Consider the following 15,921-nt stretch of genomic DNA (forward strand, 5'->3'; position numbering starts at 1 on the left):
TGAGGGTACCAAAACCAATGACTTGAAAAACTACAGTCATACAAAAACCTTTATAACAAGGGCCTAGAAATATAAGAAGCTGACATCCCAACATAAATGATGTGGAACAAGGCAATGTTCTAATAAGAACTGCTTCATTAAGTGCAGTGGTTAAGGGTTGTTGTCAGTTGTTCAGAAGAGAGGAACTCAAGACTGAAATCCAAATCCGGTGTACTAACTCTTTACTTCATTCTGTATGAGTATTGAGTAATCTCCCTCAACAAAATGTCATCTCCACAACGTCTTAATTTAAATACCTTTAATCTCCGTTACTAAACATATCTTATCTAGTAAAACCAATGCAACTATTATAGTTAAGTTTCTAGTTTCCAATGTAGGAAAAAACAAGTAAGGAGTACCACTTTTCAAATTGTCTTTCAAAGCTTATATTCATTAGATATGGGGCATAACAAAAAAATCCAGAAGACTCTTCTAACCTGAAGATATAAAACATTATAGTCAAGATTGTGGTGATAGAGCATATTTTAGAAGGCAAAGCTATTAGATGGTATCAGTTCCCACCTTTGGCATATCTAGACATATTTGAGAGCCACAAAAATGTTAAGTCCAGAGGTTCCATTTTTTCACTCCAATTTGCCATGAAGCAATTTCTTAGTCAGGCTCTCTAGCCAGAGATTTCTCTGATGTCACAGGATGAAAAGCAGAATTACCAATAAACCCATCATTGGTAATACCATCAACTCATATTGCTTCTAACCGCTGAAGACAGTTTCTTCATTAAATCCCAATCCTCTTTTTGAACTAGATCTTTTTCATAACCAATCCACTGATAAATGAAGCCTCACATTGTTTAGAAAACTATGCTTGTCATGGAGCCTACCTTTGTCAGACCATCCCCCCAGAGAGTCCCATTCATCAGGCCTTGTCAAGTTGCATTCATTACTCAGCCTCATTAATGCCACCTCACAGGATGCAGCACTACATCCCTCCCGGAACTGCCTGATAGACTGCTCCTGCCTGCACAGACTTCTCAGGGGCCCTTTGAGAAGTGCTTTATTGAGGGCTCTGGTGAAGGAAATAGCACCTTAATGAAAGACATGTACCAGGGCATAATTAACTTCTACTGCAGCCCATTGCTGTCATACTTTCATCGATTTGTCACCTATGAGGATGACGACTAACTTTTCTTAACTGAAAGCACAGGTGATAAGAGAAACTAAGTAAAAATAGAGGAGGAGTGATTTCAAAAGCTGTTTTAATGGGAATGTTTTATATTCTGTTGGCTGAAAGGGGAACCAGTCCTGGATTTCTCAGTTGGTGTAGTTAGATTAAGGAAAACAGCCTCAGGAGAACAGAAAACAAAGTCAGAACGAAGGCCAGAGATTATCAAGAAAATCATTTAGCACAAGAGGTAAATGTTTATTTGAATTGTGACAAACACTGTTAGTAGTAGATCAAGATGTCATAGATTTAAGCTCTTTGTCATTGCAAATACTCTAAACACAGAGTTTGAATGGAGGATCACTTAAGACATGACAATGTATCCTGGAATTAAAGGTGACAGGAATGAAAAGCAGAGATTGATGACAACTGTTCTCCTTTACAAAGCTCTCTACTGTTCTTATTTTCCTAGTGTCAGCTTCTTTGAAAGAATTAAAATAAATGAAAAGATTATTTATTTACACCTGCTTTAAAGTGCTACACAGGCACATGCACACACAAACACACACACACTCCCCATTCAGCATCGTTCCAGAATTATATGCAGCTTCCGCTCTTGTCTAATTGCCTTTGCAGAGCAACAAAAGAAGTAAATGACTTTTTTTTTTTCTTACTAAGCTATAAATCAGATTCCTCTCAGCCATGGTGGCATCTGTGGGTGTAGGGCCCCTTTAGAATGACAGTGTCCAATTACAAACAAACATTGCTGTTATCCCCAAGGAAAACAGAATTCAGAGGATCTGTGAGATAGCACATGGCCAAATAATCTGATGGTTTGGTTACTTTTTGACAGTACAATATCTATTTAGTATTAATAGTGGTAGGCTATATTTCTATCCAGGTGGAATTCACAGTTTAAAAGGGCAGGTTTAAAACACCAAGTGCTAAGCCTACGTAAAAGTAGTGTGTAGTAGTGTGTAGGGCTCTCAAAAAATCTATAATTATCTGGAAAGCCCTGTTGTCGAGATTTTCTTTATTATTTATGGAAGAATATTATTTTTATCCCAATTTTTAGGATCCCTTTTTTCACTCTTAAACAGACTTTCCACTGAATGTTTATACCCACACACAGTCCCTTATTAAAATTCCAAAATCTAAGAGCTCCCAAATCTTAGAATTTATTTTAATTTGTTTGGTGGTAAACTCTGCCCTAACATGAACCAAATAGCAGTGAAACTTCACGTGAACTTATATGAAGCTCTTCATATTCTTTATTTTTCCACTTAGTGTGAATATTGATATACTGCATCCCAGTGTCTTTGATCATAGGACACTGATCCAGGCTTAGAAGGGATATTATGTAATATATAGTAAATGCCCTGCCTTACCTTTGTCACATTGGAAAAGTGCTAAATTCTGAAATATTTGTCTCCAAGGAATCCGGTGATTGTAAAACTGTATTCTAGTCTCATTCTACCACCTGATTCTGGTTTTTCTTATAATTATAATTATATGTTTAGGTTGGAAACTTATGTTTTTGTTTTTGTTTTTTTTTGCTGTAAGAAAAACTACCTCTGCATTTTCGATTCTTTCTAGATTCATTCCTTATCTAACGAAGCCTCAGACTAGCCCTTAAAAATATTGTATGAAAGAGATTTTTAAAAGATTAATTGTAGAAATTCTGAAATAGGTAAGTGGACCTGGACCTGAGATCGTTCAAAAAGCCAAGAGCTGCCTGATTCATAAAAACAGAATTAGTCATGTTTCATCCACCACTGACTAAAGAAACTACAAGAAAGAATGCAGCCTGCCAGAGGCTAAGGGTATAAACAGTCAGACACCAGAAATTTAAACTCAAGCCTGGTCATTCATAAGTAGATGAAGTTCACATTACACTATCCATGGTATGGAATGCTAACCTAAGAAATCAATACAAATACTGGTCCAAAACACTACTATTGGTTTTTTATTGCTGTGTAACAAATTACCACCAACCTAGTGGCTTAAAACAATACCTTTTTATTAACTCACAGTGCTCTAGGCCAAAAGACCTGGCAGACCGAGCTGGGTTCTCTGCTTACAGTCTTATAAGGCCAGAATCAAGGTGTCAGCTGGGCTAAGCTCTTATCTGGACATCCTGGGGAAGAATCTGCTTTGAGGCTCATTCAGGTTGTTGGCAGAATTAAGTTCCTTGTACATGTAGAGTTGGGGTACTTGTTCCTTTTCTATCTTTAATTACATCTGAAAAAATTCTTTGCCAATATGTCAGTGTTCAACCAGAGAAACAGAAGAGATGTATATTAAGGGATTTATTGCTAGGAATTGGCATATGTGAGTGTGGGGATTGGCTAGGAAAGTCTGAAATCCATTGGACAGCTTGGCAGGAAGGGCAGGCTGGAACGGTTGTCCACAGGCAGAATTTCTTTTGAGAAGTCTCAATTCTGCTCTTAAGGCCTTTAGCCTGATTAAATCAGTCCCACCCAGACTAGCTAGGATAATCTTGCTAACTTAAAGTCAGCTAATTATGGACTTAATCACATCTACAAGTACCTTCAGAGCAACTCCTAGATTACTCTTTCATTGAATAACTGGGGACTAAATCTTAGCAAAGTTGGCATATAAATTGACCATCACATGTAATATAACATAATCGTAAGGTAACATCAGGAGAAAAAGGTCATGGGGGTCATCTAGAATTCTGGCTATTGCACCACTGAAACTCCTATAGCCACAAAGGAAATAAACCACTCTACATGTCAGAGCACTTCAGATTCCCCAGAGGCCAGAGTCTTACTAAAAATGAACCCACTTTCAAAACAGTACGTAACAGATGAGGAAACTCTCACCTTAGGGGCAAGTTGGTAGATGCAACAAAGAGAGGAACTAACACCAAGAAATGGAAACAATATTACAATCTAAAATGAAAAATGAATACTCAAATGGTAAATGATTAAGACAATTAAAAAAAAATTAGAAATCACAATGAAAGTACTAAGCTGTGGGGAAGAAGAGCCAAGTTTAAGGTAGGAACAAATTCAACATTAAGAAATGAAATAGATAGCCCCTCAATTTAGAAGTAACAAAGAAAAAAAGTACATTTTAAAGACTGTTAGATGATATGTTCCACTGAAAAAATAAACCAAGAGAAGGTGGGCTTGAAAAAAAATCATAGAAAATATAGCTCAAAGAGATAAAGTTATGGGTCACAAAAAAAAGTAGTTTTGAATCATAGAGGATAGATCCAGTATGTCCAATGTGTGTCTGATAAAATTCTGTAAGAGAAAATGTGAGAGGCAATATTGAAAACAAAAAGGCCCAGATTTTCTTGAGTTTAAGAAATATAGAACATCAACAATATAGAAATCTTTTTTTAAAAAAATATTTATTTATTTATTTGGTTGTGCTGGGTCTTAGTTGCAGCAAGCAGGCTCCTTAGTTGTGGCATGTGGGCTCTCTTAGTTGCGGCTTAAGGGCTCCTTAGTTGCAGCATGTGGGCTCCTTAGCTGTGGCATGAGAACTCTTAGTTGCAGCATGCATGTGGGATCTAGTTCCCTGACCTAGGATTAAACCCTGGGCCCCTGCATTAGGAGTGTGGAGTCTTAACCACTGTGCCACCGGGGAAGTCCCAACAATATAGAAATCTTTAAAATATCTCAGAAAAAAATCATAAGATACATAAAAAAATAATAATTAGGGTAAAAGTAAAAATTTTCCCAGAGAACAATGAAATAATATCCTGTGCTGAGGTAAAATGATTGCTATGGACTCAGTTAAGAGAGAGGTAGAATAATACTTTCAGTCAAAGACTCTGACAGTTTATTACTTTCAAAATGTACTTTACTAACAAGGAAACTGACACCAAAACAAAGAGTGGGTTGTAGGAGAAATGCAAAAGAATTGATGAAGATGTTTGTAAATTTACATAATCATTGACCGTACTACTACTGCTACTACTATTACTACTAATATTAATAATAACCAATTGGGAAGAGGCAATGGTTACTAACAAACTGAAAATAAAATACTGAAAATAAATAATCAGGAAGATGGGAAAATGGAATAAATACTACACAGTATTTCAAATAAATCATATCAACAGAAATACATCTTACAGTGTTGAATGAAAAAAAAGTTGAAGTAATATAAAGTAACACTGAGTAAAGAAAGTAAGATGCAGAAGAATATGCATGGTGTTACACCATATAGTTTTATTTTAAAAATACGCAGAACTATACAGAACATTGCTTTGGAGGTGTACATACATGATACAATATTTTAAACCATTTTTAATTGAAGTATAGTTAATTTACAATGTTGTGTTAGCTTCAGCTGTACAGCAAAGTGATTCAGTTATACATACATATATTCTTTTTCAGATTCTTTTCCATTATAAGTTATTATAGGACACTGAATATAGTTCCCTGTGCTATACAGTAGGTTTTTGTTGTTTATCTATTTTATATATAGTAGTGTGTATATATTAATCCCAAACTCCTAATTTATCTCTCCCCCCTCCCTCCTGCTATCCCCTTTGGTAACCATTAGTTTGTTTTCCATGTCTGTGAGTCTACTTCCGTTCTGTAAATAAGTTCATTTATATCATTTTTTTAGATTCCACAAATAAGTGATATCATATGGTATTTGTCTTTCTCTGTCTGACTTACTTCATTCACTTAATAGGATAATCTCTATGTCCATCCATGTTGCTGCAAATGGCATTATTTCATTCTTTTTTATGCCTGAGTAATATTTTTTTTTTAAGTGGGTGGGAAGGAAGCACACCAACTTCAGGGTACTGTGTTTGTTTGGGAAGGGTGGGAAGGAAATGAAAACAGAGAGGGGTAAAAAAAGAGTCTTTGGTTTATCAACAGCATTTTATTTCTTAAAAAATAAAAACTTCTGGGGCTTCCCTGGTGGCGCAATGGTTAAGAATCCACCTGCCAATGCAGGAGACATGGGTTTGAGCCCTGGTCCAGGAAGATCCCACATGCTGCAGAGCAACTCAGCCTGTGCACCACAACTACTGAGCCTGCACTCTAGAGCCCGTGAGCCACAACTACTGAGCCCATGTGCCACAACTACTGAAGCCCGTGTGCCTAGAGCCCATGCCCCGCAACAAGAGGAGCCACCGCAGTGAGAAGCCCGTGCACCACAACGAAGAGTAGCCCCCACTCGCCACAGCTAGAGAAAGCCCATGCGCAGCAACGAAGACCCAACGCAGTCATAAATAAATAAATAAATAAATTTATTTATTTATTTTAAAAAAATCTGTTACAATTCTATTTCAGTAATCCATGCAAGAGATGACCTATGACAGTGGCTCAAAAAAAAAAAAAGAAAAAAAATTAATGAGACCTTTCAAATGTAAAATCAGTATGACTTGATAATCAATTTTGTATGAGTGGCAAAGGAAAATGTTGAATCAAAAATGACTCTGAGTTTGTTGTCTTGAGAAATTAAATGAATGTTGATGCTTTCAATTTTCTAAAAGACAGAAAGTTGCAAGGTCTTGATAGAGTTGTCCAAAGGGTATCTGGAAATATGAATCTGAAAATATGAATCTGGGTTGTAGACAGAGTTTGGGGTAAAATGAATGGATAGATAAATGGATGGATGAGTGGATGGATAGACAGATGAATAAAAACCTCTATATCAGTTTATCCATTCTTCCTTTAATCCTTCAAGCTATCTGTTTGTCTTTACTTTCTAATGATCCTAATGGCCCATACTATTACATTCTAAATTTTCTTTTATATTAAATTATTTATTGGCATTTTATTTTTCTTTTGAATTTAGTTTTTGTACTTACAATATGCTTGTATTTTCTTGAAGCTTTTAAAAGATAAAAAAGGAGCTATGAAAGGAGCTATAGATGATTATGAAGAGCATTAACATGGATTGTATAATATAAACATGGATTCATAAAAGAAACCTCATAACCACAAATAGCTGAATTTTCACAATTTGACTCAATTAGATATCCTTATAGTTAGAATTTCAACTTGAAGTTATTAATTTTCCCTTTCTACTGTCTTTAATTATAGAAAACTTCCACCAGCTTGTAATTTAGAGAAATTTGCTCTAACAAGGAAAGTTTATTTACCATATGGGTATTCTCCAGATTATAGTTTGTATGGATAGAAATTGATATAAACGATTGGAGAATAGAGTTCCGTGGAAAAAGTTAACATTGAAATTCATTACAAACCACGTTAAAATGCTCACATTCTCTAGAGTTGTAGGAATCCTTAAAAATCAACCTCTACTTTTCTCTGCATGTAATTTTATTAATTTTCCTCCTTCTCTTTAGAATATTTCCCACATTTTTGCCTATTTGACATCTTTAGATCCTCCAGGTCTTTGTGAGTACTTACATTGCTCTGTGATGCCTTTCCCAGCTTTCCAGGCAGAACTACATCAAAGTCTCCCACAATGCTGAATAGTAAATAACCACACACTTTTGGAAATGAACTTGATACTTGTCATCACTGTTTCTGTTAGCTCTTTGGGTAGGAATTGGGGTAATGCAATTCCTCTATGGCAATGGTAAGATGCTTAAAAGATGCTAATGACCCAACAGTGAAACTTCCTAAATAACTAGAAACATAATTAAGATATTTATTTTATATTGATACAGTTTTTTCAAGTAAAGAATGAAGTCAGGAGAATCTAATTTTTTTTTTCTGATAGGGATTGATGAAAGGATAGTAAGAGAGAAATGACTGAAAAGGAAAAAGATATTCATTCTGCCTAGAAATGTAGGCAAAGTTGCTAAATATAAGCATGGAATTTTTTCTCATTGTAATAATCGTTCATTCATTCAACACATTGATTGAGTACTTACTATAAGTTAGGCCCTATGCCAGACCCAGCAGTTTGATAGCAGAAAACTCAGACCAGAAATCTTGCCATACATAGTAGACTATGTTGAGTAAACTCATCTTCTCTGCTCCCTCAAAATATTCGTCCAGTGTCTCACAGGCTTATAATTGAGGAGTTTATACACTTCAAGAGGAAATGTAGTCCTCCCTGCTTCCCTTTGAGGTGTTACAAGCTTTATATGCTGATTGTGTTACTGACCCAGCAGAGTGGGAGCCACTCACAGCAATAGAACAAGACCAAGTTCAGTTCAGAAGCAAAGGAAAGTTTTATTCTTTTTTTAGAGAACGGAGAGGTGTGAGCTCACACTCTAGAGCACACGCTCTCCCTAACAGGCTGCAGCTGTGGGTGGGGCTGCTTTATGGGGACTTAGTGGGAGGGGGCGGAGTTCTCATGGGTCAGGCTCAGCTGTGTTGCTCTCGCTCCAGATCACAGTGCCGATGCAGCGTCTCTGCGCGCAGCCTGCCTCCGCCATTTTGAATCTGCATTCGGCCGTGGAGCTGACGTGTCCGGAGCAGCCATTTCGCTGGAGGAACTTCGGTCTGAAGGGCCAGCAGGGTGCAAGGCCTCTGCATGTGGCATCCTGCCAGCAAGTGAAACTAGAGGAAGCACAAAGAAAAAGAGAGGAAAAAAAAAAGGTTAGAGTTTATCTTATTACCAAGATTCTATTCTTATTTCCCGGGAATTGGTAAATGGGCTTTGCTGGTGACAAATGTGTATAACAGCCACTCCAGTTTTTAATAGCATTGGTGAAAAGTAATCTCATTTTTCTCTATTGAACACTATGTTATTAGAAGTTTTTCACCATCAGTCGGCCTGAAGCAATTGCCCCGGGTATGACTCTCCTAACCATACCGCTCCTCCCGGGTCCCAGGGGTATGGAGACCTTGTTGTTTCAAGCCACGTTCCACTGATTTCCAGAGTGTGTCCCAGTAGCACCTCTGCCTCATCTTCCTTTGCTCCTTTTCTCTGGGTTCCCAGGGAGTGTTGGGGTGAAGGATGGAGAAAGGATGGTTAGTGGAGACTTTGAACATTTTAGTCAAAGTCAGGATACGTCTTCCAGTGCCATAATGTGTCTTTAGGGCTGAGCAGCAGCATTAAGGGTTTAGGCCTTGTCTACTTCCAACTGTAGCCTTCAAGTCCACTAAATTACCATCATCACCACACCCCACCACCAAATCTTGAATAGATGCCTCTTTTACATAAATATTCAAATATGCTGGATTTGCCTCAGAATGTTAATCACAGTTGAAAGCTAAATCTTTCTGTGGCTATCTGATTATTGCATTTTTTTTTCATAATCTGTAAGCTCAATGAGTCCAGGAAGTGTATCTATTTGATCACCACTACATAAAATAGCTGGAAAAAATGTTCTCATTTAAGTTATTTTGAATAAACTCTGATGATTAAAACTTTACAGACTATTAACTAGACTGAAAATTTAGCAGGGAGGTAATATCATACTTATTTTTCAGTCTCTTACTATCTCTAGTCTAGTATTTTATATAAAATAGGCCCTTAATATATTCAGAATTGAAACAAAGGGACTATGATTAAGTCTCCTGCTTGAGAATTTTTTTTCAGGGTCTTCTCTATATGACAGGATCATGGTCACCAGCAGCTCTGGGATCACATTTTTTTTTATAGGTCATGATTTAAAGGGAAAGATAAAGGTTTTCCTTTAGTATCTGTATAAAGTTCCTTATAAAGACTCTAATTTGCACAACTTATGTCATATGATTTTCCCTGAGCCAATTTCTATGGTCAGAAGTGTGAGGTTTTGTGTGTGTTAGTTAAATGTACAGCCAGCAGACTGATGGCAGATGTGCTCTGATTGGGAGCCCAAATAGTCATATGGGATGAGGAACAGGTAATTCCCAAGGATGTAGAGTTGCTGTTGTTTTAACAGAAAGGAAAAAAATGCAGAGCTTCTACCACATACACCACCACCACTACCATCATCAACAACAACAACAACCAATATTTACTGCAGTGGTTATGGATATACAGTAAATTGGGAAGTTGAGAGTGTGGTATAGAGAGGTGGAATAGTTCATCAATGATTTATAATCAGATAGGCTCTACTTTATTAGTAAATGAATTAATGTTCTTAATTTACTAGGGAGAAATTCTTTAGGCAGAATTAGTTTCAGTCAAACTTTACAGTTAATGTTTAAAATAAAGACTGCGAAAGCTGTTGTCAGGGCCTGAAGTTGAGAGTTTTCCATTATGAGTGGTGATAAGAAGCTTATCTATGCTTTGATTTCAAAAAGTCATTTCACTTAGGAGTCTCAAGAAATATTGAGCTTCCCTAAAAACATTCCCCTTAAGTGAAACTATTGTGGATTTTTTAAAGGCACTTAAATAAAAGTAGTGGATTTTTTCCTTTGCTAAATGGAATCCTTATACATTATGCATGATAGTGAATCTAGGTTTAAAGTGATTCTTTTTGGTAGGACTACCCAGGGAATCAGATAAATAAAAACTGAAAGGTTAGTGTTTTCAAAAACTAAATGAAAGACCAGGCATCAAAGTTTGGAATTATGTTTGAAATGATTTTTGAATAGATTCAATATTTGCTTAATTGAGGTTCTCCCTCAGTGAACATGAGGCTCCTCATCTTTTCCCTATTTGCTTCACCTATGTTTTTAAAGAAAATTTAGCTTTCTCTGATCCTCAAAAATCAAGATTTGCTAATCGTTCCAACTACCATTCCATTCCCCACTGCACATGAAAGCTTTTGCTGAAAAGTGAAGTACACTCTTGTCTCCATTTTAATTCATTCAACTCCCTTATCAAAACTTTGTTTTTTTCTTTTTCTTTTTTTCCCATCTAATCTATCCATAGCTTCTTTGAATAGTGATGTTATGTCTTGGCACTTTTTCAGTCATTCGTTTTAGAACTTCTGTACTGTCTGATATTCATCACCAACTTACCCATAACTCTAGCCACTTTGGACATTCCATTATGCTGTTATACCTCAGTTTCCAAAGAGATGTGTCCCCAGGTAGCCAGAGTTTATTCTTCATTTATGCTTATTATTGACAACCTCCTTCAGAGAAAATTCAGTGTCTCTCTGTTTCTCTCTACTTTCATTTCCTTTCAGATTCTACATGGCATCATATTCACATCTAATTACCTCTAGTTCTGTGTTTGCATTTCGACACACTAATTAATTCTCTTCTTGCCCCAGAGTTAGCATTGTTCAAAGGATATCATCATGTGCTTGATTTATGGTGTCAAATTCTGAAATAAAAGGGAATGTATTTGTAGAGTGTCTTTATTTTAAAAGTCTTTGCCATTTCTACTGGCTTTTTCAAGCAAAGAACTATAAAGTGAATTTTGGACTATAGCCTCAGTTATGCTAATTGGCTGTGTGATTTGCAACAAGTTCTCACTCTCTCTCATCTCTGTCTCTCTTTCATTATGAAATAAGGTAGTAGGTAACTTAAGTAATCTATGAGTTTTCTTGAAGTCCCCAAAGTCAGGATATTTATTCAGGGCAATTAACACTAAGTGTCATAACAAATAACCCCCAAGTTTTAATAGCTTAAGACAATAAAAGTTTATTTCTTGCTCATATCACAGCTTAGTGCAACTCAGGTAGCTCTTCTGGGTGAATCTATTCCAAGTAACAACTCAGGGATCCAGGAATCTTCTGTCTTGTGTCTTTGCTATCCTGTAGGTTCAACTTGGAGGTCTCTGCTGTCATTTAGTCAGCCAATGAGCAGAGAGACTGTAGAGTCTCATGGGATGTTTTGGAGCCAGATCCCCAAATAGCATACATTAATTTGACCACATTCCACAGTCCATTGACCAGAACTCAGTTATATGGTCTTAGACTTAAACTTATTTTAGGGGAAACTAGGAGAAGTGGTCTTTCTGTGTGTCCAAGAAGAAAAAACAAGCTTGGTGAGCTTTTAGCCAATTTCTGCCACACCCTTCAATATGATGAGACTATTAATTTCCTTCTATTTTTCTACCATCCAGTTTCCCATTCTTTCTCTCTCTATTTGGTTGATTAATGGTTTTGATCCTCATCATTTTCCTCCCTGAGTTTGTTTTTTTTTTTTTTTACTTAACACCCTGACCCTGGACTCTGTTGTCACTGCCAAGCTTTGCAGGAGACCTCGTTTTATCCCTTTTTTCTGTAGAAGAGCCTGCAGATCAGTGTGCAAGGATCCCAGTTTTCCCATTTGCTAGCAACTTGCATGACTCTTCGGAACCTCAGTTTCTTTATCTGTAATAGGCTTACCTGAGAAAAACTAAGTTGTCAGAGATGTAGTATGTGCTCAAAACACTTTTATTTTTTGGTTCCATTTCCTACTGTCCTTGTATATTAGAAAGATTATCTCATCCATTAAGCCTCTGCCCTATTATCTCTGTAAGAAAAATAAAGCTATTATCTTAAATTCTAAAGCCTGTCCTATATACATAAATCAATTTACTCTCCCTTTCTGACCTTCCATTATATAAAAACCTTCCTACTATATGGTCTCTATGTCTGCAATGGTCTAACTTCTCTACTCAGCTAGCTATATTTCAAAAATATTTTACTATGAACTTTCTATATATATAGCCAGGTTTATCTGATTTGTTGGTAAAGTTAGTTAATATTCTTTCTGCCTCAGTGTTTACTATTTCATTATCTCTACCATTATCCATTACCATCTCTACCAGTCAGAGGAAATTTTTTCTATGGCTTTGACTAAGCCATTGCTTGAATAACAGCAACTATTAGCTAAAGTGAGATTTGGGTTTGTGTCTGAACAGATGAAAATTTCCATGCATAACCATTAAGCATTGTAAAAGGCACCCTAATAGTGAACCATTTCAAGTATGTATTTGCAAAAAGATATCTAAAATTCAGGGCTCTCTATTGAACTGTATGAGATTGGACAAATAACCTCTCTGTGCTCAGTTTTCTCAACTATCAGATATTCAGGTTGTTTCCTGTGTCTCTTCTTTACCTAAAATTGATGCTTCATATTATTTGTGAGAGACTCCTCATATTTTATAAATATCTTTCCAATTATAGCAAAAGATTTTTTTTCTTTCTACAAATCATACATACACCTGTGGTAGGCTGAATAGTGTCTTCTGAAAACTTATGTCAACTCAGAATCTCAGAAACTATGAAGAGGTAGGGAAGGATTTTTCTCTGGAATCTTCAGAGAGAGAATGGCCTTTCTGACAACTTGATCTCAAACTTCTAGCCCCCAAAACTGTGAGAGAATTAATTTCTTTTTTGTTAAGCCACCAGTTTGTAGTACTCTGTTAGGGCAGTCCTAGGAAAATAATACAACCCCTTTCAATTATTTTTAATTGTTGTAATTACTCATTTAACTTGTTCATTTCCACCATGACTGTAAGTTCTCCAAGTGATGTCTTGTTCAGTAGTATTACTCATAACCTTGTAAGCAGAAGTCCATTAATAGTTATTAAAATGAATGAACGAATAACTCAGTTCATACTGTCCTGGTACCATTATGCTATGAATAACTAAAGTTTTCTAATATAACAGGGGAAAAGCCTATTAATTTCCCCAATCAACACTTCTCAAATTTCACCCTTATGAATCATTTTTTCCAAAGTCTTATTTATGCATGAGACAGGAGTGAGAGCTTTTTTTTTTCCAATGAAAAAAAATAAAGCCTACCAAGGCTTTATTTCTGTTTGTATTACTGCTACTGTCTTTTTTTTTTTAATTTTAGTTTAGTTTACTTTTTATACAGCAGGTTCTTATTAGTTATCTATTTTATACATATTAGTGAATGTGTGTCAATCCCAATCCCTCGGTTCATCCCATGCCCCCGCCCCCCCACCCCCGCTTCCCTCCTTGGTGTCCATACATTTGTTCTCTACATCTGTCTCTATTTCTGCCTTGCAGACTGGTTCATCTGCTTCTTGAGCATCACATTTTCTTGAATATGAATGCTTGCGTTGCTCTTTTGGTGTCTCCCTCTCTTGTTAGGTCTTCACTGGATTCAGTGCATATGGAAATTATATAAGAGGCATATGAAATGGCATCTTGAGAGTCAGATTTTATAAACAACATGGACAGCAGCAGCAAGGAGCATCCGTGCCTACATTTGTTGTGTTTTCAAGGTTTTGCTTTACCTCTGATGACAAAACTTATCCCATCACAATGTTTGTTTCATCCCAGTACAAATCCTCATATATTGCCAAAGAAGATATTATGCAATATGAAGATTCCATAACTGTATCATTGCAAGGACAGCTACAGAAAACACTCTGAAATAAATGCCAAATACTATATTGTGTGAGATTGGGGAGTAGTTATGTCCATCTTATTTCCAACAGCTATGTGGTTTCATTGATGAGTATTAAGAATTTAAGTTCTTTGTGGGCTGAGATTTTGTTCTGTTCACTGCTATATCCCTAGCACTTGGAAGATTGCCTGAAACATTTTATATAACCAATGAATATTTTGAATGAAATGTCCCTTTCTTAATTTACCTTGCTGCTGCTAACTCAGTGATCAGATGCTGCTTTATGTGCATTCTATTAGATGACTAAAGCAGGGTTTTGCAACTTGTAGAAGTCACGGCAGAGAGTTTCACTGCCAGGGAGGTTTACCATATTCCCTACACCCCTCAAATTTGGCAATTAACACTACAGCTGGAGCGCTTCTTTTTCTCACTGACTCCAGCGTTTACCTGATCATTATCCCTTCATGCTGAGTGTGTCCTATTACAGAGGTTTGGCCATAGCAACATTTTTCAAGAATAGCTGATTCAAGGACTAGTGTCATCTGTACCGTGATTACAAAAACTAATTAGGTATAGATAAATACAATTTTAAGAAGTTGTGCATTTTCGTGTATTATTGTGAAGTATTATTTTCAAGTATCTTTCTTTTGAAAAGAAAAATGAAGGTATGGAATAGATTAATCTCAATCTCCTTTCTCTTTCTCTCTCTCTCTATTGCTTTTAGAACTATTATCATGACCCACAGACTTAAAGATTTAGCACAAAACTATTGCCTTAGGGCTCCATGAAATAAAACTCTTCTTTCCTCAACTTGAGATTAAAAAGTTTAAGAATAAAAAAAGTTGGAAGGCTTAACACTCCTGTGATTTAGTTTCAAATCAAAGTCCAATGTTGACTTCAGCTCTTTTCCTGTTTGGCCTTCATTTATCTTTATCTGGGCTGAAATATAAAGAGAAGTTTCCACTGCCACCCAGTATGTCAGAATAACTGCCCATCCAGACACCTGAACGGAAACCCTGGCTGGGAATTCTTCCAAATCTGGGAGCTGGTTAAGCTTGCTTAAAGAAGAAGCAGAGGAGCAAAAAATTCTAAGCCAAGAGTAATCAGTGGGTTCAGAATAGCAACTTATCTTTCAGGCTTAAGCCAGGGAGCTGCATTCCCAGCAGGCTCTGGTCTTTACTGTTTCATTCCTGCCCGTGCCTGCCACTTGCTTGTTATGTGAGTTTGAACAAGTTTTGTACACTCTGCGTGCCTCAGTTTCCACATGCGTAAGATAGAGAACACAGATTGTTGAAAGGAGTAAATGTGTGAATATATGTAAAGTATTTATACAGTAAATGCCTGACAGTAAGCACTAATTAAGTGGTAGCTGTTATTGCAGAGGTGGATGTATTAGGCCATCTTAGCCTGAACTTTAAAACATATTTATATCATATAAATAACTCCCTTTTCTGAGTCTGTGTTCACCAAGCCACCTTCTGATAACTTGGCTTTCCTAGAGGATATAGCATCCATAGAGAAAAGATATTTTAGCTGGCCATAAACATCCATTCCTCTTGAGAGTTTTATTTATCTCTTAAAAAAATATGGGCTTCCCTGGTGGCGCAGTGGTTGCGAGTCCGCCTGCCGATGCAGGGGACACGGGTTC

General features: G+C 36.6%; 1 long non-coding RNA gene across 1 annotated transcript in view; it reads left to right on the top strand.

The window, feature by feature from the left end:
• Nucleotides 1-7,379: 7,379 nt before the first annotated feature.
• LOC114485943 (uncharacterized) overlaps nt 7,380-15,921 on the top strand; it is a 144,625-nt gene continuing 136,083 nt past the window's right edge. Inside the window, exons 1-2 of the long non-coding RNA XR_003679181.2 lie at nt 7,380-7,523; nt 8,469-8,678. This is a non-coding gene — a long non-coding RNA (uncharacterized lncRNA). The remainder of the gene's footprint in view (nt 7,524-8,468; nt 8,679-15,921) is intronic.

The sequence above is a fragment of the Physeter macrocephalus genome, chromosome 1 (assembly GCF_002837175.3).
Source record: "Physeter macrocephalus isolate SW-GA chromosome 1, ASM283717v5, whole genome shotgun sequence".
Lineage (NCBI taxonomy): Eukaryota > Metazoa > Chordata > Mammalia > Artiodactyla > Physeteridae > Physeter > Physeter macrocephalus.